General features: G+C 38.8%; 1 protein-coding gene across 2 annotated transcripts in view; it reads right to left on the minus strand.

Annotated features, from left to right (window-relative positions):
• LOC148970791 (uncharacterized) overlaps nt 1-9,313 on the minus strand; it is a 264,684-nt gene extending 255,371 nt beyond the window's left edge. Inside the window, exons 1-2 of one of the 2 annotated variants that reach the window (XM_089123678.1) lie at nt 8,876-9,313; nt 6,813-6,988 (exon numbers count right to left, since the gene is read on the minus strand). The gene's annotated coding sequence lies outside the window, so the exon portion shown is untranslated. The remainder of the gene's footprint in view (nt 1-6,812; nt 6,989-8,875) is intronic. The other variant, XM_089123685.1, reaches the window with a different exon arrangement.
• Between the last annotated feature and the right edge of the window lie 15,041 nt (nt 9,314-24,354).

The raw sequence follows: 24,354 nt of genomic DNA on the forward strand, positions 1-24,354 counted from the left end.
ATTGAACTGTTACTGTGCCATGTATATTAATCAAGTTGGATGGATGTAGAACTGCAATTCATATTCCAATGCAAGGGAGAATAATTCAAACTAATTGAAATGCAGAGAAATTCGTTTTTTAAACAAACATTAAATATAGGCTTAACAAAGCCTTGCTTAAAAATAAAAATGAAGTGAAGTGGTTTATAGAATAGATTGATAGCTAAATTAACAGATTTGCATGCTTTCTTTAGTGAATCACTAAAGGAATCAGAGTGCATAAAAAAAATAAAATCCCCCAAACCCCGGTGATGTTAATACTAGTTCGACTCCCCATATTCCCCACCATCTGATGATCCAAATCTCTGAAATGAAAATTACAGACACTTGACCATAATTAACAGCATCCCTGTCAATTACCAGGGCTCAGTAAAACTGCATGCGTCCTAATTAAAATCAATTAAATGAACTGAATTAAACTGAATTCATTTGTCACATAGAAATGACCAGATGCTGTGGAATCTGGCGTTTGTTTGAAGCTGCAGGAGTGTTTGATTACAAACACTCTTCCAGGACTTCTTTCCATCACCCACAGGAACAGAGGAAGCGGAGGCAGGGCAGCAGTGTTTGGCTCGCTGTAAACGGCGCCATATCAATTCTTGCGTTTTCTTGAGAAAAGTCGATCCAGCAGTGCCTCGGGAAGACTGACTGGCTCATTACTCCAATGATATTCCCTGACCATGGTCTCATGCTGAATGCTTCACTCAGACAGGAACAACATAAAGAGCCTCAAGTTTCTCCTCAGCTGCCCGGGCAGAAGATGCCTGGTATCAGACTGACTCACTCTTGGATGGTGGTCTGAAAGCCTGTGTACCACCTCATTAAAGGCTTGGTCATCAGACACAGCTCATAGATACAATGAACACAGAATGTTAGCATGATGTTGCAGCTGGTTGTTAACAAGTTTAATGTAACCAGTATCTAATGGATATTTGATATGCACCCAGCTAGCACAACAACATGTTTTTTTTTTCTCTGTGTAAATCAGTAGAAGACTGATAAAAAAAATAAAAAAGGCTTTTAATTCTAGTCTTTAGATGGGCTATGAAGGGGCTACATATAAGAATTTTAATGTAATAATCAATTTTATTGCCAATACCTTACTTCCTAGGTTGTCTACTGACTCACATGAAAGTAATGCTTGGTTCAGGATAATGCCGATATTCTGTAATGTCAATGTGTCATGCAAAAAAAAAAAAAAAAAAGGGGGGGTTCAGTCTCATATAGCACTATTTTGTTTAATGCCTAAAAAATATTTTTTTTTATAATCACACTATCATGACAGTGTAATTTTAATGACCTCATCTGTCGACATGATGATTGGCTCCCTGGCTTGATCCCTATTCAGTCGATGTTGACTACGTCATACGTTCCCTCCTTTAGGGAACAGTGGGTTGCATACGCAACCAGGACGATATTTGAGTTGAAACCCAATAAATTTAAAACAATTTAAAAGTGTAACCTGGCAATTTCTCTCAAAAACTCTTCTTGTCCATGATGAATTCTAGGGCAGGGTAGGGTAGGCTGCGAAGGATCTGTCTGTTGACAGAATGCATTTCGAGGCTGCCACATTTGAAGGAGTCTTTGTATTGGGACAGCCTTCATCGCTGCGCAATTGACTCAATTGGCCGAGTATGGCCTTCAAAGGATGTAGCCTCTGAATTGGGACGCAGAGTTTGAAGTACCGTAAGCCGGGCAAAAGTGATGCCACTTAAGCGCGGCATTCAACAACTAAAGGATGGAGGACGGCGTGATCAGAGGTGTGTAGTTGTTGAGGGTTTTGTGTTAACGGAGATGGAATGTTGATGTATAGATTATGTGAATTATGTAAATTATGTGTGAAAGAGCAAAAAGGAGGACTCAGCGGAACAATTTTCTACGACTTGCAGTGCAACATGGCATCATGACTTTTGCGTAAACATACATGCCACTTTCAAGTCAAGTGGCGTGTTTTCTTAACGCATTTTCAGCTATCCGCGTGTATGCGTAAGTATGCGTATATGTCTACGCCATTAAATGTCCGAGTGATTCCGCGTGCATGTACACAACGTTAAATGTCCGAGAGAAACAAAGCAAAATGTAGATCTACATCTGGGGAGCGATATTTTTTTTCCTAGGATGGTAGGGGAAGACTCATAAATGCTATTAACCCCAGTGACGGGTAGGTTTAGGGACGGGGTTGGGGTTGGTCCTATATTTATATATACAGCCAACATGACATCATGACTTTTGTGTAAACATACACGCCACTTTCGAGTCAAGTGGCGTGTTATCTCTACGCGTTTTGAGCTATCCACGTGTATCCACGTGTATGCGTGTATGTCTACGCCATTAACGTCCGAGTGATTCCGCGTGTCTGTACACGCCGTCAAATGACCACGCGAAACAAAGCAAAATGTTGATCTACATCTGGGGAGCGATCTTTTTTTTTCCTAGGATGGTAAGCAAACAGTCATAAATGCCATTAACCCCAGTGACGGGTAGGTTTAGGGACGGGGTTGAAGTAAGTCATATATTTATATATACAGTAATAACCGTCAAAGTCAACCGCGTTCATAAAAACATTGAAAAGCGATTATGCTTCTTGATAGCACGCCAAAAATGGAAATACGAATTGGCGTGTCATACACACGCGACTTTATGAGATCAGTCTGATACAGCAATGTAACGTAAAGTCAACAGCGTTCATAAACACGCTGAAAAGCCATTATGCGTGTTGATAGCACGCCAAAAATGGAAATACGAATTGGCGTTTCATACGCCATTTCATGAGCTCAGTCTGTGCAGTGCTACTTTGCATCGTGGCTAAGAAAAGAACACAACACCACAGACAACATCTATTGCTGGTCGAGCAGTTCATTCCTGGAGTAAGTCATGTATATAAACTTTTTAAAAATGGCGTGTCCAGTGTTTCGTATGGCATGTGTTTGTCCAATCATCTTACACTTGAGTGACTGGTAGTACCTTTTGTGCTGGGTTAGATCCTACAAATTTAGTCCCCCAAACAGGTGTTGCTTTAACTAAAATCGTTCCCAGTTCCTGCGGTCTGAATACACCAAAAAGCAGGTATATTTCCACCAATAGTTATAGGAACTATGAAAACATTCCTCCGGTGCAAAAGTTCCTTTTGACAGAGATACCTAAAATGCTTTGAAGAACCAACATTTTTAAGAGTGGAAGGAAGCTGTTTGGGTTTCCCCTTCTCCTCTGCTGCACAGCAAGAGCCAGCTGACTGTTATAAATACAGCATTCTAATGGTAACTTTATGATGTTGCCTGTGTGAGTCTATGACCCTCCGGGGGCCACTTGCCTCCAGCCCTTCTCCTCCTTACCCTTCTTACAACTTTCTCTCTCTCCTACTTCCTTTCGTCTGTGGATTTACAGCCAGTGTGTAGAAAGACGGGAGCAGTAAATTTTCCTCTTGCGTTGAATAATTCATAGCAAGGCCTATAAAACATAAATAACAGATGAGGACTCTGGTTTAGGAGATAAAAGCTGGAAAAGTGTCGGGCTAATTGTCCATGATGGCTATGTAATAGTGAAATATTTGATTGTGGGATTTTGGTGAGTGGGACACATAAACGTGTACGCATGTCCACATATGTGATTCTGACAGGCATGATAGTGAATATAAATGAGAGTGTGTATACACCAACCTTCATTTATTTTCAACCCTTGGGCCAAAAAGTGAGAGAATGTTTCTGTGTTTTGTGGTTTATGGTAATACTTTCAAGTGTCTCTCACACAACTTTCAAAGTCTCCTGTTGTGTTGTAAATAGATTTGTTACAAGCCTGCCCTGGACCACATGGACATTCCTGTCTTGTAATTGTTTTATCCCATGGTCTGTACAGCCGTTCAAATGATGAATGGCGATAAAACAAGGCCATTAGCACAGTAAAAAGAACCCTGGAAAAGCCACAGAAAGAGTGATTCACCTAAACTGTCAATTTTCATTAGCTCACTGTGAATCTAGCTGTATCAGAGCATGACCTCTGAACTTTGCCCTCCTAATGTGGTTTAAATGCAGTTGTCACTGTAAAAACTTTGAAGTGTGGAATCATTTCTATTCTCTTCAATTTCTCCTCCAGCATCCCTTGAGGAAAAGAAAGACAGAGAAAGATAGTGAGAGTATCTGGCCCAAAGTCAGGCTCCCCTGTGAGGGCAAGGAAGACAGGACGTAAGGAGGGAAAGATCTGCAACAACAATAGATTCTTATCTGACTCTCACCATTGCCCTGAAAAACACCACGAGCAACATGTCGACCAAGATAAATAAAGGAGAAAAAGCAGCTCGCAGGGCCTACGGATCGATTCCGGATTCTGGAGCCCTGCTCTAACCTTTTTCACTGATAAGGCGACCTTGAAGGTCAGGAACGGGCGCGCTGAGGAATGGACCTCCAACCGCTCTGGGGACCGTCCAACAGATTGGCAGAAACGGAGCCGCCCACTTGGCGAAACAACGTCTGTCAGCTTGACCTTTTTTGTAATGCATCGCGGGTCAAAAGCCAGAATATTCTCTGTCCTTAACCAAGTAGAACTGTCTCGTTTCCGCTAAGGCACTCAGGGGGAGCGTCAAAAGAGCAAAACTGAAATTGGGTTTACTTTCAGTCATAGCTCGTGCAAACATTTACATATAATATACTTAAAGATTTCTATCTCTCTTAAGCATCCTTATGCATTTAAAGTTGTGCTTTTAAGTTTACATGCCCATCTTTCATACGTTGATTTGAAAAAAAAAAATCATACAACCTGCAAACTGGATGGATAGATAGAGATAAAACTGATTCTTCTTTCTCATTCTTTCTTTATTAGTTTGTGTTGTAGAATAAGGACATGTCAAATAGCAGAAAAATGCAAGGGCAGAAAAATGTATTATTTAAATGTATTTTTTTTTTTTAACAAATATTTTAGTATAAAAGGTTAAAGAAACAAGCAAGCGAAGCACTGAAAAACAGAGATGAGAGAGAAAGTCTCCCTGACCCACCTCAGGAGCATAACCTTGTAGGAGCAGATAGCTAAATATATAAATAAACAAGTGCATTTTTTCAGTAAGCCAGATTAGACCTTATCTTGAGTAAAGTGTTCCTATGTGTCAGCTAAGAAGCAGCTGATCAAGATAATAAGCACCCCCCCCCCCCCCCCCGCCGCCCTTCTTTTCCTTTTGAGATATGAGGGGGGGTGTAAAGCACTCATCTGTTTTCTCCTCTCTGGCCTGGCCTCTCCCCTTGAGAGCAGCTCTCCTCTAGGCCTATCTGTGCTATCACAATCTTTATTTAGCTGATAAAAGGCCACGTCTCATGGCTATATATAGGCTATATATAATGTGCACATCCCTGGTGGTACTAGAAATTGGAGGCACATCCTTCCAATGCATTTCTATTATGGACAAAAATTAAACAAGTGCCTACATTTAAACTCTGTGTGTGGTTGCTGGGATTTTGCTCTGCGGCTGCTAAGGTGTTGGCTGTTAGAGTCTTGCTATGTTGTTGCTAGGGGATTTTGAGTGGTTCCCACGTGGTTGCTGCTGAAGTCTTGATTTTCAAGTCACTAGGATGCCTATGTCAATACAAATATAATGGATATAAATATTATGCAAATGAGAAGACTGGGGCTGCACTGTAAAAAATAATAATCAGTAAGTCATGGCAACTCAAGTTTTTACATTACTTTAACTAATCTATATAATTTAAGAAATGTCAACTTTTTTCAAAGTCATACACTCTTTTAAGTCAGTTTAATCTTATTTAAGTTGAATTGACTTGATTACTGATTACTTGATAGTTAAAAATTGAATGTAGCAACTGAACCTACATTTTTAAGTTGAAATAGACAGAAGTTTAGAAAAGTCTAAAAAAAACAGCGTAAAAATTTAAAAAATTAAATCAAAAACATTCAACTATGTAAAAATGAAATTGAATAACAAAATAAATAAATTTATTAAAATAAATAAATAATACATCTACAGTACAGGACAGTAATAGGCTATAGTGAATATATATTTTTTTAGCATTTTTAAAACATTAATGTTTGAAATATAAATTAAATCTTAATGCATGAAAATACGTAGCTGCCTGTAAGGATGATCACCAGGATCCCACCAGGATGATCATATTTTGGAGTCTAAAAGATTGAAAACCCCAGCATTAAACAATCTTAAGAAAAATTCTTAACTACTATAATCTTCTTATTTTCTTACTTAAGAATATTTTGTATTTCCAGAAATACTTTTTTTCTTGGAACTGTTCTTGACAAAAAGCTTAAGAAGAGTCAAAATTCTTGAAAATCTTCTTTAAAGGGTAACTAAACCCTAAACCAACTTTTTTTAGTTAATGATCTATAACAATGGAGCTTTTTAAATGCTGATCCCCCTCTCGGCTCGTCCCCTCTATCTCCGCTGGGGTCTGCCCATTTTTTCAGCATTTTTCAAATATTGCCAGTGGGTGGAGTCAGGCTCTGACCAGGGGTTAGTTACCCTTTACCATCATCATAAATGACATCTTAAAGTTATGTCTGTCTTAGTTTAAAATTAGGTCCATCTTAGATAATTATCTTCTTAACGGGACAATGTGTATTTCTCCCATCTGGCGGTGAAATTGTATTTTGCATTCAAACGAATTGTGCTCTCCAGTGCCTAGCTTTTTCAAATTTGTGTTGTAGCCGCTGTGTACCAAAAAGCTATGACAGGATGTCTTCGGGTGAAGAGGTTTGTTATTTTAAAACGAACTGCAACTTGACACAACGAACAAACGAATGTTACAGTATGAATTACTCACTGTGAAACTTGCCGGGGCAGGGAAGCGTCTCTCACTGCTCTGCTCCTCCACTTCTGCTGCATTCAGTTACGTGACGCTGGCTCTGAACGAAACGTGTTGGCTTTGTACTTAATGTCCCTCTCTGCTATTATAGTTTTCAAGATGGCGGAACTACATGGAAGCCTCTGTGGATCTACCTGTATATAAAGATAATAAATTCTTTGTTTACAAGGATAAGGTATTTGTACACAATTTGATTTTAGATAATAAAATTCCTAAAAAAAAGTACACATTGTCTCTTTAAGAAAGAAAAAAAAGATGTTCTTTAAAAAATATTTTAGAACTTTTTTCAAGAACTACTCTTAAAAACTTCTTGGAATATATCTTAAGAAATTTCTTATCTTGACAAGCAGCACGATTTGAGTAATCATTCTTGTCCCTTTAGTGTGGAAACAGAGGCGGAAAAAGAAGAAAGGAGCAAACAAAGTCCGAATTCTGCAATAATACTGAATTTGAAGAATTTTGTTGGGTGTATTGTTTGAGTGGCATTCTCGTGTTTAACGGGGAAAAGAAAATGTTTGTTTGTTTGTACAAGAGTATCCGTGCGTGGGCTTTTATTTGGGTGAAAGTCGTGCGCCGTTCTGTGCAGATGAGCGTGAGGACACAAGCAAACAGAAGTTGGAGAGTAATTGGAAAAGACATCGGGTGTATATAAAGACGGATCGGGCTGCTATCTGGGCCTCCTCCCCCGAGCTTTAGTCTATTAACACTGCCACTCTTATCATCTGTGCTGCACCTGACAGGCCTTAATCACACTCTAATGGATTTAATTACCTTACACAGGTATCCTGCATACAAGCAAGTCTGCTGTCTACATGGTTAAAGAGACAGACTAGGGAGATGATACAGGTGGCTTTGGTGATAGGCTTGTTTTGTATACTAAAAGGTCACAAAACACTGACCTAGGAAGTCACACACACAAACACACACACGTAATGTTGGGTTTTCATGTTTTATGGGGACTTTCCAAAGATATATTGATTTTTATGCTGTACAGACTGTATATACATTATTTAACCCTACCCCTAAATCTACTGTACCCATCACAGACAACTTTCTGCATTTTTACATTACAAAAATATTGTGTGTGCGTGCATGCATTAACTTTCCTCTACGATTCAAAGACAGGAAGAACGTCAGAATGTTATTCAGGCAAACATAACTTATTTTTAATGTGTTAATGCTATTCAGGCTGCATAGTCTTTTTATCTGCCACTTTAGACATTTGACATTCTACAATTTCTGTGACGCCTCAGGCAGAAGAACAAAATAAAGGCTCTGTAAATATTTATATTAAAATGGCGGAATTGAATGCTTTTTATATTCAGACAATCCAGACAAAACAGACAGTTTGTTATGTCATACCATTAGCTGTCACTTTTCTTAAAACCCTTAAAAATGGGTTGAAACGCCCTTTTTCAAGAAGGATTATTATAAATGACACTTAAATTAAAAACATTAAAACATTTTTGTTACTTGAATAATAGAGAACTGATAACCTTTTTTAAACATTTCATGGCAACATGTCCCATTTTCGTTTATTTTAACTTAAAAAAATAAAACTGAAATAAACATTAACAACTATATAGACATACTAAAACGTTTAAATGAAATTAAAATCAAAACGGAAATTATAAACATAAAATTGAAGGATAGTCAAGCAAACAAATCGCAATTACAAGAAATAACTATTTTGGTTACTCTGAGACGCAGAATCAGTCTTTACTCCACCCATTTGCATTGTTAGAAACCCAGTTATTGAATGGTCGTGCAACACTCTCTCATTTTCCCCTCAGATGAGAGAAATCCGCTATTTACCCTTTTCACTCCTACAATGACGCAAAAATCGTAATTTTGCAGTCCATGCATTGCATGTACAGCTTTTGTTTCAATCTAAATGAATTAATTCTAATTGGTGAATCTGAATGTAGTGTTTACATGAACACTAAAAAAGTGGTCGGTGGATATGCGTTTTAACAGAAAATTCACGCTCCTCCGTGAGAGATATGAGACCGGTAACTTACTTCTCACAGGTGTTGCTCATCACACCTCCGCCCTCGTGTCGTTCTCCACACCGCCTTCACTCATCCTGCTCGCCAAAGTAAACACGATGAATGACGACTGTAGAATCCAATAGCCGAATCCCTGGCATTTTGGGCGATCTCGAAACAAATTTTCGGGCAGACTCATCACGGAGACTCACTAGACTAGCCTAGACTTGTTGTTTAAAGCTACACTGTGTGATTTTTACCATCATCTAGTGGTGAAAAGGTCCTTTCCTCTCAATTCCAATTTCGTTTTAACTCCTACGGTGGCCAATGTAGTCCAAGATTAACATGGCTTCCAGTTCGACCTCATCCATGAGTGTTAACTGAAACGTAAACGCGAAAGGCGAAGCTTGAATTAACGGGTATGTCCCTCTTTGGCTAATGTACTTTCAAGATGGAGGGTAAACATGGCGACCGACATTAGAACACCTTACCCGTATGTATTTTCAATGGCATATTATACACTCACGAGAATACTTTAGTACTTGAACAAAGTAAATATACATTATTGAGCACATATATTTTTGAAAGAACTAAGTGTTTTTAGCTAAGAATAAACTAAAAGAGTTACACAGTGTAGCTTTAACTACTGCACTTTGTTACCAGTAGGCGTGGCCTCCTAGGGCTCCTAATTACCCATTTTAAACTGAGAAACTGAGAAAATGTATTTTTGGCTCATTCCATCTTTCCAGAGGTGGAATGACCCTTTAAAATAAAACACACAATATAAAGTAAAAATGCAGAGAGTGTGTGTGGTTCAGGTAAACCCTACAATATGGGGACAAAATGTCCCCAAAAAAGATGGTAATATCCTTGTCCTTATGGGACTTTTTTGGTCCCCATGAAGAAAACAGCTAATAAATCATATAAGTGGTATTAAACATGTAAAATGCAGAATTTTTTTCTGTGATGGGTAGTGTAAAGGGACAGAACATACAGTTTTTGCAGTATAAACTCACGTCTAAGTCCCCATATATCATCAAAACACAAAAATAATGTCCTTACCTTGACAGAAATACAAATGTCCACATGTTTGTTTGAGGTGGATTTGGAAGGAGGAAGCTGCTGTAAAGAAGCCATACAGAAAAGAGAATTCAAAACATGACTACTCCATCTAGCGCCAATGACAGCAAACATCATGAAAAGATATGGAGAGAGGGAAAAGTACAGAAAGGAGACATGATGAAAATGAGAACTGTAAAATTAATGACATCTGAAGCATTTCCTGGGGGTTTTGCCATGCTGTGAAGATTTAAAACTTTATGGAGTTATGTGGCGACTTAAATTTCCATTAGTCGAGGAAGAAATGTAAGTTTTCTGAGATGAGAGATTTTGGCATTCAGTGTCATCTAAGATCATGACGGATCTGTGCAAACCTAGTTCCAAAGAAGGAACCATAATGGTGAAAAAATTACCATTGTAATGTAAACCATCCTTTCCTGTATAATAAACATTGTTCTGTTCACTGAGTATGCCTTTGGAGCAAAACAACCTCGGACACATGGCTGTGTTTCACTAGTAAAAATGGAAGTCTGCACATCTGTGGGCAGCTGTTGAAGGAGCTGTTTTCATCAGATCCAGCTTCCATCACTTCTCAGGGGTGAGCTACTACTATTATTCCCTTGGACATCAGCCCTCACACACTGCGAAAAAGGATGCTTTAACATCAGAGAAATCAAGTTGGATATCACATTTTCCTCACATGATGTGACATATGTGACACCCAAAAATGAAAGTTCTATCACTAATTACTCACCCTCATGTTGCGATGTACGTCAGAACAGGCTCACTATTGGCCGACGCTGGTCATGTGTGTGATGCTGGCCAATAGTGAGCCTGTTCTGACGTACAACAAGCGCTGCGCTGTTACACTACGTGAACTCACTCAGAGGCCCACAGAAAAGGAAATGAATAGTTCATTTGTTATTTTTGTTTCGTTTTTTTTGCACACAAAAAGTATTCTCGTCACTTGATAAACTTAAAATTGAGCCACTGTAGTCACTTGGACTATTTTAACAATATTTTTACTAACTTTTGGGTCAATAACATAGAAGCCTATGGAGGAGTGAGAGAGCTCTCAGATTTAATGAAAAATATCTTACTTTGTGTTCCGGAGATGAACGAAAGTCTTACAGGGTTGGAACAACGTGAGGGAGAGTACTGACAGAATTTTCATTTTTGGGTGATCTATCCCTTTAACGTTATCTGATAGCCTGTAGGCTTACATGATGTCAGCGCAAAAGGAAAGTAGTTACAGAAGTTTCAGAGCCATTTATCAAATTTCATTTGGGTACAAAGACACAGTTTTCTTTTGAATAACTCGCACCAGTGAATTATTAACAAACAAGACCATGAGCATTAGGAAAGTAAATAGGGACAGTTTTAATTTCATGTTGACTTTACATCAACATTTCTGTTTTGAGATGAGACAACACAATGAGTTTTTTTTTTCCTTTTGTTTGGGTGCAGCACTCTATGTATGTACCAAGAGGGGCCTGACGTTGATGGAGAGGGTGATTTCAGGCCTTGCCGTTAGCAGGAGGAGATAGAATATCTTCTTAAGGCCCAAGGATAGCACTTTTTATGAGATGTTCATTGCAGAAGCTACATCAACCTGTCTCGAGCTACTGCACTGCAAGCCCATCGCCTCCTTCTCTCCCTCTCTTTCATCACTCCCATTCTCTTGCCCATATCCACCTCTCTTTCTGCCTCTTTCATTGAACCCTTCATGCTCTGAAAAAATATATATGTGTGTGTGTGTGCATCACAAGGAACATCCATGAAACCTTCCCATTCTACAAAAGTTTCTTTATAGTGGAAAAAGACACTTTGGAATTATTTAAAGATTCTTCACGCTGAGAAAAAAAATGGTTCTTTTAAGAACTAAATTAGAGGTTCTTTAGTGAATCAAAAATGATTATTGTTGCAATATATATATATATATATATATATATATATATATATACTGGAACATTTATGTGGAATATTCAGGACAAACTACAGTAGTCCCATCCATGTTACCATGTTATGTCTCTTTGTCTAAAACCATTAAACTCATTTAAATATTCAAATGTTTGTTTCAAACTAAGCAACAACATCCATCAACAACGTCTTCCAAACCACAGTCCTTTAACACAGCAATTTAAGAGTTATGTGTGTGTTGTGTGTGAAACAGAAATAGAGATAGGATGGCAGGTGGCTGTCGACACAGTGAAAACACAGCCCTGCGGAATTGTTGTGCCTCAGTGAACACTACCAACCCCCCCTCCCCCCCCCCACACACACAAACACCCTTCATCACCACCTTCCTCTTCTCCCCCCTTCTCTCCTACCCTTCATCAGAGAAGAGCCGTCAGCATTTACATTTCCCATCAGCCCCCGGAGACTTGCCATCATCACACAGCTTGGCTCAGTGACCCCCAGCTCCTATCTGCCATGTTCCTCCTCCGTGTGAGCGCAAACACACACACACACTCACACACACACTTGGATGGCACAGGCGATGGGGGATGGGGCGGCACAGGGTATTGCAACTGTAAAGCTAAATTATTGCCAATCAGATTTTGTTCACAGCTCAACTGTTAGACAAATTGCAGCTTGTGCTATTTGCCATGGGTCAGAGAGCTGAGTAATTTCATTTTAATAAGTCATATTTGACGGAAAGATGACACTACAAATACACACAGATATGTACACGTGTATCAATGTATCCCATCCACACTAATGCAAAAACAAAGATTTCTGACTTTCCCTGTAAAAGTTGCATGACACAAAAAAGTGTCAAGACTTAACAGATAGATAGATAGATAGATAGATAGATAGATAGATAGATAGATAGATAGATAGATAGATAGATAGATAGATAGATAGATAGATAGATAGATAGATAGATAGATAGATAGATCAAACCAAGAGGTCAAACAAAAACGAGAGGGCACCTACAACTCTACACCTATATATTCTCCAAGGAATAGTTTTATTTGAAATACATGATCTGTCTTCCATTGTCCTTTATAAAAGAAACTTTATTCCTTCATAAAGTCTTTAAAAAACCGACAAAGCATGATCAAACTTATCTCTGCCTCAGACATACTGCTGTTGATTTGAATAGCTCAGTTGGTCGCCATCTGAGTTATTTAATTTTATTTGAAAGAAAATGCAGTCTCTCCGTCTATACAGCCAATCTAAATTCTGCGCTGGCTGCACAGGAGGCAAGTTTATTAAATTAATATATATCTGAGAAAATAAACAACTTCTACCTTCAGGGCTTATGGTCGGCATTCCTTTAGAACTCCCCCGAAATCAAAGCGCCTGATATCCATAGCTGCCAAAATGGCATCAAAATCAGCCTCGGCATAAACACATCAGCCGTTCCAGGCAACGGCAGATGTACAGTAAAGGGAAATCTCAGATGATAAAAAATAATCATTTGGAAATAGACAGTAAATTTCTCTCTAAACTGGAATTGGTCTCAAAGGGCTAGGCGTCCGAGGCCTGTCATGTTGTGTGGAGGTGTCTTTGAAGTCGCCCGTCAGTGGTGCTAGCAGAACCCACTTCTGAGGCCGGCTTCCCTTTCAAGTGTTCATCAAGTGTCCGGGTGTTGCTACATCTGCTGTGAAGCAGATAACCGATGTGCCGTCATGGAATTCTATTAAATCCAACAATATTTTCTATGCTAAAAACATATTCATTAAAAGGGTTCAAGATTCCCAGAGTAAGGTACGTTCAGACCGTTGCTGTTAGGGCTGTGTGACAGATTGAATATCCATGATATATTTATGCTTATATATATATATATAAAATGATTATTGTGCTGGTCTGAAATGCGAATATTATCATTTTAATCGGACCTTTTTTCACCCATTAAGTTTCCAATAGACCATGTCATGGTTTTGGGATCCTTCCTTGTCTTGCTTCTTGATATTAAAATATAAGAGCATTCAGTGGCTTTTCTGACTCACAAAAATGTTTACAATAGTCTCTGTGGGGCACTTTTCGAATATATTTTTATTTAATAAATACATTTAGATTGGGGTCAGAAACAGGTGCACAACTAATCAAAAACCAACAAACTAGTTGTGGCCGGTGGGACATAGGAACAAAGGAAAGAGGTACAGGGACTAAGCCAAAACATACACATGACAGTCCTAAGAGTTTCAGGTTTCTTCACATACAGCATAACACATCACAAATGACACTGTAAATGCAACACACAGACCTGTGCAACAGTGCTCAACCACAGCTTCAGACAATAACCCTTGACAATAATTATTACCGCTTCCCAAACAGTATAATTACACAAAGTGATTTCAAAGGGGAAAGAAGTAGGAGGTCCAGTATCTCACAAAAATAAAGACAACATTATCTTTTAATTAAATTTACAACTGTTTGCAAAAACAAGTTACTGTATCTTTTGGGAAGTCCTTCTGACTCCACGGTTCAGAGTGGGTTGAATGGAAAGCTCATTTTTAAACTTAAATGTATTTCTTTTAAATAATCAGATAAAACTATAATCAGTTCCACACTACCTGGTAATTGAAAAACAATTAAAAATAATAGATTATTTCTTTGAAGCACAATTAAACCTGGTCTTTCAATCTACAACTGATGCACGAGCAGGAAAATTTCACATACTTTTATCTCATTCTTAAAGGGACAGTCCACCCAAAAATTATATTTTTTTGTCATCATTTACAAACACCCATGTCGTTCTAAACCTCCATGACTTCTTTCTCTAAAGAATGTACTGGTCACTCTTTTCCATTCAATTACATAAATTGGGAAAGTATCATAAAGGTGCGGTTGAACTTTATTCCAATCATCCGCTTTAGACATTATACTAACTATAGGTAACTTTGCAACTACATGTCAACTAACTCTGATAAATTAGCAACTACATGTCAACTAACCCTCATTAGAGTAATAGTAAACTGTTAGGTTAAGATTTGGGTTAGTAAAATAAGTTGACATGTACTTGCAAAGTTACTTGAAGAATGTATGTTGGGGAACTATCAAAGATAAATTGTTAGCCATTAGCCAATATTAAGCAGGCAGTCTATTAATACTATGATGACTGGTAGTTGACCTCTTGTTGAGTTACTTAAAAGATACTTATAGTTAGTATAATGTCTAAAGTGGACTAAAATCAAATGTTCCAAGTTTATAGAAAACAGACCCACAGTTTATGACATTATTCAAAATAATATATTTTTAAAATTAATCTGTAAATTAATCATTCAGACCAGGCATTAAACTTCTTTTTTTTACAGAATAAGGGAAGTTTTGAAATAGTTTAAAACTAATCCTTTAAATGTGGCTCAAACACAGGCTGGGCAGATGAGGCAGATATTTTAATGGTAAAGGCTTACAGTAATGATGATGTAGATTTTACCGCTCCACGGCGTGATGATGAAGATCGGAGTCAGGCCGTGTAAAGCCAGCCCCCGCTCTCGTGATTGATGGCCCAGGTGGCGAGTCAAGGGGCTAAACACCACTAAAAATGCATAGGCACTACACCCCACGCCCACCTCTCCGCAGTCATTCGGTGAGGCATACATCAACTTAATGAAAATGAGATGCTAATGCACTAATTAAAGAGCGGAGTGTTAGCCGACCCACTCTGAGGAGTTTCACTAGCTTTGGCTTGCCATTGTGCCTCAGTTCTGGTCTAAAGAACCTGAATTGAATTCCAGTGGGGTAGCCACGTGGACAGGTTAGAAATTCAACCTCTGATTCAACAAATGAAATGGCTTTCAGTGAAAAGATGGGTCTTAAGGATGATGAGTTTATAAAAAAAAAGACATTAAGAAATATTGTAAATATGCCGATGCAAAACAGTGCAAAGAAAATCCTAAAATTCCACAAAAACAAAAATGTGTTAAAAAAAATATACAAAATTGAAAATATTTTGTAAACAACAGACATACAGAGGAATAAAAAAGTAAGTTTTTTTTTACTTGAAAACAAGTTAAAAAAATGCAGAAGGTATATACTTTTTGTATTTTTTCTAAAAAAAAACGTTAACTTATTTTTTTCTTTTACTTCTTTTTATTTGTTTTCCCCATGTTTTTTTGTTGTTGTTTTTTACCAAAAATCTACTGTCTGCATCCATTCCAAAATGGCATCTGTAAATATAACAAGTCAGGTCTGACAGCTCAAACCAATCTTTTGTATATCTATAATTTAATCAAGTTTAATATAGTAAAACAAACAAAACTGTTTCACATAATCTGAGCTCTGTGGAACAATGCATAGGAAATGACTTAAACTCTATGTAATGTCACCAAATTCAGAAATATTCTCTACCCAGCTCGGAGTCCGAGGGGACAAGTGTGTGAGAATTTCACTTTTCTCAAAGGTTTGTCTGAAAACTAAAATGCAAATTGTATCTATTCTCATTCTTAAGTCTCTACATGGAGACAACCACTCCAAGTTCTTCAAGTCATAATCAGGTCCTGTTATGGGTTTACTCTCCGCTAAACATTATTGCTTTCTCTCATCTCTCATCTCATCACCTGACCACGAAAGATCAATGGTGTGCGAATAAGTGCAATTACATGAAGCTTGCAAATGAGTCTTCTTTTGGACTGGTGAACAAAACCGAAAAGTGGCTCAGCTGATGCATGCCAATGTTGCATGAATATGATGAGTGATTTTTGGGAACATGAGAACATCCGTTATAATATATCTTGACTTATGCAAATGGACTCCTGCAGAGAGAAAGAGGACAGGCTCTGTGGGGGTCAAGACATAATGGAGAACCTCTGATATGGAATTATAATTGGTAGATTTAGAACGACTAAAGTTATAGCAGAAGTTTCTGAAGTTCCCAAGGCATGTATGACATTTAATAGCACATCTATATTTAAATTTATTTGCATTTATTCATTTGGCGGATGCTTTTATCCATAGCTACTTACAAGTGAATCCACTGAGTCGTGCCTTACTGATGTTTGGAATTCTGCAACTGTTCGCTTTCTCAACGTAAAGGTGATGTGTGTAATTATTCATTAAAATAACTTCTTGATGTGCAGAGAGAACTACAATGGCCATTGCCAAGTTGATTTCTGCAAAATGTGTAAACACAGCACTGACATCAAAACATTGAAGGACATTTGAGCATCCTGACCAGCTAATGTCATGAGATTGGGTTGTCGAAGTTGGAAAGTTGTGACAAATCATGAAACAGCTTCTCAGAAAAGAACTTGGACTTGATTGTGTCCATCGGGAACAGATTGGATCATTGTGGTTTGCTAAGAGGGACTTGAGTGATCAACGCTCCAGTAAACATGTCATTGCATACTGGTGCGCTCAAGTCCTCTAAAGAAGTTCATATTTCGCACATCCTCCATTTCCTAGTAATTATGGCCTTCATGTGTGTTTCAACATGACTTTTAATACACCATAACAACTTGCTGATGAAGAACTAGTCCAGCACTAATATAAAACAGCTTGATATATGGCTCATCAAGCCTGGTCATTTCAGTAGGCATTTTTGAACAGATCTGGAGTGCTGGTGAGGAAATGGGGTTTTGCCCAGCCACCTTTGTCTTCTCCCTCCAGTGTTCCCTCACATAAGAGCCTGTGGAAAGACAGCATTGGCTTTTCTTCATGGACTAGGATGTGCTCAGGCAAGGACCACCTACATATTCATGATATCTGTGTGTGTGAGAGAGAGACAGTTTCCATCCTGCAGAGAGCCTCCACTTCAGTGATCAAGACTGAGAAAGAAAGAAACAAAAGGAGGGAGGGAGACAGATAGGAACGGTGAGAAACAAGAAGAGAGGGAGAGAGAAAAAAGGCGAAACTCAGAGAGAGAGAGAGCGCAGCCATCCAATTCATCACCGAGCCCTCAACATGACTGCCGGGCCGTGAGATTGGGAATAAAGACGCTCGCCAGTCTGCATCCAACACAGACGGCAGCACTTCAAAAGCAGTCAGCTTCACACTTCTACATACACATGACTGCAAGCATTCCCCACCAGGAAAAAAAAAGACATCCAAACAAACACCGAAACTGAAGAGACAGAGAGAACAAACTCAGAAAGCTCACCGAAGTGTGTTGCCCCGCCCCCTTTTTAACTACCATCTGCAAACGACTGCTCGGATATCTTTGTGATTTGACATTGCTTTGTCTCTTTCAATAAAATGGGCAAAAGCCCTTTTTGCTAATTAGATTTCTTGAAATAATTATAGTGGGTAATGAAAATGACCCTGATGACCTTGGTCATATGAGATAGAGGTGATGCTTTGATTGCGTTCATCCACACCATTAATTGCAGTCAAATTTGCTGACGCTTCCGAGCGTGATTTCATTCGGAACGAGATTTTTACCTCGATTCTGAACGATCAGACAGGGCGATTGGCAGAATTTTCTCTCTCCATCTTCTCGGTTTCTGATTCTATCTGATTTGCATGCTAGTTGGGGAATGTGCACACGGATCAATCCCATATCTGCTTATTTAGCCGAATCAATAGGTGAGCGTGGACCAGGTGTGGGGTTAGAATGCCGCCGGACCTGCCAGACTGGCGCTCTCTCCGTGCCAAAACAAGGCGATTAGATATTTAGCTGTTCCTGTGCCAAAGCTATTGGGAATGTGTTCTGGCTTTCTACTTCAACAGCAGCCTCACCACTGAACTGTCGTCATCTCCAATGTCTGAGAAATACAAGATGAGGTTAAACTAAAGGACTTTTGCTTTTTGAAAAGGTGCAGCTTGTATGTCTCTTGTAAAACTCACTGCCACAATGCTACTGTAAGTTGTTGCTCTCCACTTGCTAAAGTTTAGTGTGTATTAGTGCATTGCTAATCACTGTCTAGGGTCTAAAAAGCCCATTACAAAGTCTGTATTGTCTAGATCAATCAAGTCCCTTTTTAATTCAAATCCAATGGATTTTGATACCAATTTTATCTACAATGAGACAAATCTGATCACTGTTTAGCATAACACACCTCTCCTCAACAAGCCACATTGTTTAAAGTATCATTATGTCTGCTTTTGCTGAAAAACAATAAACTATTGTTTTGTTGTTGTTGTTTTTTTTGTAGTCACTTTCACTATTTTAACAATGTTTTTACTAATTTTTCTGGGCTGGCAAGTTTCAGAGACATAGAAGCCTATAGAGGAGAGAGAGAGAAAGAGCTCTCATGGGTTACTCTGGATACTCCATCTGGCACGTGTAATGATGAGTGAGTGGTGACGATTCTCTCAGTCGGCATTGTTTTCACGTGACATTTTAGTATCGCCTTAGCTCGCCCAGAACCTCGCCGGAGGTGGTACAAAAAAAAGTGCTGTAGTGCTGTAGCGGCGCGTCGATGACGTCGATTATTCGACGTCAAAATTGCGTTGACGTCATATTTTTGCGTCAACGCTTCTTTCTTTCTTTATTTTTTGCATGTTCCCGGCGGTACAGCTTGCCACACACACGTGGGAGACCGAAACATTTCAGAATAGAAGACGAAGACAACTTGAAGTGAATGTGCTATCCATTAAATGAATCACACACAGTAAACAAACCCTTAAGAAAAGAAAATTGCAATTTAGATGCGCAAACTGGGTGCCAGTGTGGTGAGACGTACAAGCTCGGGCAGATTCGGCTTGAAGTCGTACCCGGACGCGGCGCCGGGCACGCTGTTACAAAAAAAGGCGTACACACAGCCAGCCACAGTCTTCCTGGTCTTACGCACCCAACGCGTCATTTTTGCCGTGCGCACATTCGCGCTCGTGTGGAGTATAAACAAGGCTTTACTCCGTGTCAGCACGCGCTCTGATCAGTAGGTGCACAAACCCCTCCCGATTCATCTCCAGTAGTAGCAGACTCCGATCGCACCACTAACTCCGCATCCGTTTCCCTCCTCAACTGATATATTTAAACATTCTCTATGATAAAAAATGTTTGTAAAAAATATTTTAATAACACGGTTTTGGCGGTTGTAGAGTTATAATGATGGTGTTCGAATACATAACATTAGACTAACGTTAGCCAGCTTATAGTATCTTGATTTAGTATGCCAATATTTATTTGAGATATTGTTTTTTTATTAATTGAGCAGCAGAAAAAATATTCTTTATATTAGTCGTCCAATTAGTCATCAGATTAGTCGACTAATCGATAAAATAATCGCCCAACTAATCGTTTAGTTAATAATCGTTTACCCCAGCCCTAGAAAGCAGGGACAGGTACAACTTTTACACAGTGGAAAACCAAACAAAGGCGAGCCGAGTCGAGTCGAGCTGGTACTGTGTAGTGGAAAAGCGCCATTAATTTGTGTTCCAAAGATGAACGAAAGTCTTCAGAACAACATGGGGGGGGGGGGAGTAATTACTGACAGAATTTTTATTTTTGGGTGAACTATCCTTTTAAAGGAGAACTCCGGCGCAAAATGAACCTTTGGTCTAATAACAAATGACAAGTCGAACCACGAACACCGTTCATACAGTTCAGAATTTCGCTGAACTTCTTACAGTTCAGCTCACTTGGCACGTCGTTCGTGGTTCGACTTATCGAGACTGTTTTCCAAAGATGGTTCCTGCGTGTATACACAAAGTGGACTGTCTTTACAAAGTATCTTCTTATTAAACGGTCTGTACACTTACAAAGTTCTCAATGCTTCGTTTTGCATGTAGGGACCCTCATTATGTTACTGTTAGTGTGGGGCTATTTTGAGCCTTTGTTAGTGGTATTAACTAGCGATTTATTTTTACTTATTATATGCCCCCATTACAAGCGTTATACACTAACAGTTTTTAGAGATAAAACTCTTTACATTCAATCATGAAAACAAATCTCAGAAAACCGTTGACTTGGTACCAATGTTTTGCTGAAGACCAGCTTGGCCAGATTGACAGACAAGCCCGGACCATATTGTTAATGCTACCTCTGCTTAAAACAAACAAACAAATAAAACCTGCATAAACTGGTTTACTGATCTTAGCTGGATTAAGCTGACATTTAATACTTATGGGTTTGGAGTTTGTTATCCATTCATCTTGACAACCAAATCATCATTTTAAAACTAGATACAAGATTCAATATATGAATGATATTTCGAGTGACAGCAGTGAGGTTCCCAAAATTACTTTTAAAGAAGGCATTATAAAGCAAAGAGTTATGAAATACACTATATTTCTTACTGTCATTCTAAACTCTCCCTTTTTTTCTCTTTATACACATTCACGGCAACTCACTTACAGATCTGTGATGCCCTTGCAGAGGTCAGTGGTGAGAGAGGTACTCCTCAGGAAAGGGCCAGCAGGTTGGGTTTTAGTGGTCTGATCTGTGCTTATTTAGAGGCTGTGAATAATGCATGAGACGTCGGTGTGCATGGCTCTGCAGGGATAAAGTGGCTTTCAGCCCGATATCCCAGCATTCCCAGGCCCTCCCAGTCGGCACCTCAGGTGAGCTTCAGCCGGCGCTCCGGAGGTAACTTTCATGCTCTGCTGGGCAAACATTTTCCAGGTCACATTTTCAATTACTCTGAGAGCCGTGCCGACTCGCATCCCTCAGGCTCCCTATCACACAAGCGCACACACACTGCGGCCGACGCCCACTCTAAACAAGCTTTGCTTGAGGAGGAAATGAGGAGCGCGAGAGGACAGGGATGCTGGGCTCTCGTCGTGTGACACCTCTGACAAACAACGGGTTTATTCCGAGTGTCTGCCAGGGTTCTGCCAGCTTTCAGTCAGTGCCAAAACTGCAGAGGGGAAGAAAAAAACAATCGTGTCAGTGAAATCTGTCAAAAACATCAGGCTTCGGGGAGGACTTTTTTCTAAAAGACTCTTCGACCTTTTCAAGGACCTAGGATTTTAACAAGTCTTAAATTTAAAGGAATAGTTTACCTGCAAAAAAAAAAAAGTTATTATTTACTCACCCTCATGTTGCTCCAAACCCGTTTGACTATACTTATTCTGTGGAAAACATACCAGAATGAAAATTGAAATGACTTTCATGTGACAATGTGTTATTTCAGGAAATCAGGTTATCACAACAAGGAAAATTCACACATGATGATTTGATATTGAGGCATGTTTCACTTATGAAATGTTTGAATATTTGGTTTCATTTCTGTCTTGTCAATGATGTTATTTTTGCTGCCAAATTAGATCCAATAAAAATGATGAATACCTGTGTGACGAGGCACTTATCTCATGAGACGAAAAGAAACACGAGATTGGGTTCACGAGAATGAGATAAGATTTTTGCACAATATATTATAGAAATCCTCAGTGACAAAGTTCATGACTGGAAAAATAGTCTGCATGCACATTTTGAAATGGTTTAACTAATAATCTTCTAATGAATGTCATTTCAGTTCTACTTTATGAGTATGAATTATCATATGCATTGAAATACAACAATATACAAGCACTGTAAAATGTTTTGCCACAAACTCAACTGACTGGCTTTTCTCATATGATTTCACATGGGTCACTTCAGACCTTACTGTACATGTATGAGCTTCCAAAACATCTGATTGAGGCTGTGTGTACCTTCCTCTCCACAAATTCAATTCACAAATTGTAAATAATGCTAATATAGCCTATGTTCAGTTAATTATTAATTACTGTTTTATTAAAGCTTAACCATATAAATAATGGCTTACAAATGTTCAGGTAATCATCAACTAGCTGTGTTAATGCTTAACTACACCAATTATGGACAATTAAAAAGATAAAAGTGACCTAAATGTATTTACTGTTCCTTTTTTCAATTGAACACATCCATGCTGAATAAAAGTATGCATTTAAAATATAACTAAATAGTTTCAATGACCCCAAACTTTTGAACTGTAGTGTGTGTTTTGAAAAAAATCTTCTCCTTTTGTGTTCTGCAGAAAGAAGAAAGAAAGTCACACAGGTTTGGAAAGACATGAGAGTGAGTACAAGAAGACAGAAATTCATTTTGGGGTGAAGTATTCCTTTAAATGTAAGACTGCCTGTTCTCCAGATCTGCCTTTGTCTCTCTTTTACCGGTTCTGTGTGTACATGGCATTTGCTCCTGCTCTCTCCTTCTTCGGTCTGTTCTTTCTGACAGGGTGGTGTCACAGAAGGGGATGTCGAATGTCAGTGTACGGACAGACTTACACTCCTCAGCCTGAACACAGTCTTTCATTAAAGCTAGTATCTCTACTTCACCATCACGTCATCTTCACACCCGCTCCATCACCGGTTTTCACACTCATTCCTACTCACTTCCTTTTTTTCTCTCTCTCTCTGGGATGAACTCACTGAATAGTTGCACTTTTTTGTGCGTGTGCAGTATTTCAATACAAAATACCTGCATATTGTTCAGTACACCCCTACATCCATTTACTGAAAGGCATAGTTCATCCAAAAATAAAAAATTCTGTCTTCATTTCCTCACCCTCATGTCATTGCAAACCCGTATGACTTATGAAACACAAAAGAAAGTACAGTATTTTGAAAAATGCCTATATAAAAAGTCCAATCTTCCAATCGAGAAAAATAGCTAAAACTTTAAAATATCTTCTTTTGTAATTTGCAAAACAAAGTCATACAGTTTTGAAACCTAATGAGGGTGAAATAAAAATATGTTTTGCTCCAGAGTTATTATCATTAACTAAAACTAAAATTATATATAAACCCATAAAAGTATTATTAGTAAGATCAAAAGTTCTCTCTGTTAACAACATTATTGAACAACATTATTGAATGCACCTGTATGGGATATTGTCTGTATGGGATGTAAATCATGTCGAATGAGAGGAAAGAGAGAGAGCGACAGCACCACATTTCAGCGATGAGCCTAATGCTGCTTGTGTAGCTAATAGTCCAGAAAAGGCAGCGTCGCATGCCCGAGCTGGCACTTTAAATTATTCATTCTGTGCTGTTTGTGGCACGGGCGCAGGCGAAAGCAGCGGCGCTCAGCTGATACACTGACGCTCATAATCTCTTGCTGTCCACGGGAGCAGAGACGAGAACTGGATTTGAGCAGCCACAGTGACTCCCAGCAGGATGGTGGACTGGAGGCTGGAGCGCAGGAGGAATCTTGAATTCAATAACTCAATTTGTGAGAGGATGGTGTAGCCTACTTGAGTGAAATGGTTTATGGGTAGGCAGGTGAGTTAAAGTTAAGGTAGACAAGGAGGTTCTGAAGAAGGTTAAATCAAGGGTCAAGTCTTGGCTGGCTGCTTGTAACCCATTAGCCAACACTAGTTGATGCCATAACCATCTACAAGAGAAAACAGCATATTTCAGTAGCACTTTATTTTACAGTCCTGTTTCCCATGTACATACTATGTACTTATTGTAGTAATTACAATAACCGGGTAATAACTACAATCCCAAAACCTTCCTCTAACCCATGTAGTTACCTTATATTACCCAGTACTTTCTTAAGTAAGTACACGTACTGTAAGGGGAAGTACTGTAAAATAAAGTTCAGCACATCTTTCTCCATTGATAGACACTTAAAAGTAGCAGTGCATTGAATTCTT

This window comes from Pimephales promelas, chromosome 19 (assembly GCF_988280905.1).
Source record: "Pimephales promelas chromosome 19, fPimPro1.hap1.1, whole genome shotgun sequence".
NCBI classification, from domain to species: domain Eukaryota; kingdom Metazoa; phylum Chordata; class Actinopteri; order Cypriniformes; family Leuciscidae; genus Pimephales; species Pimephales promelas.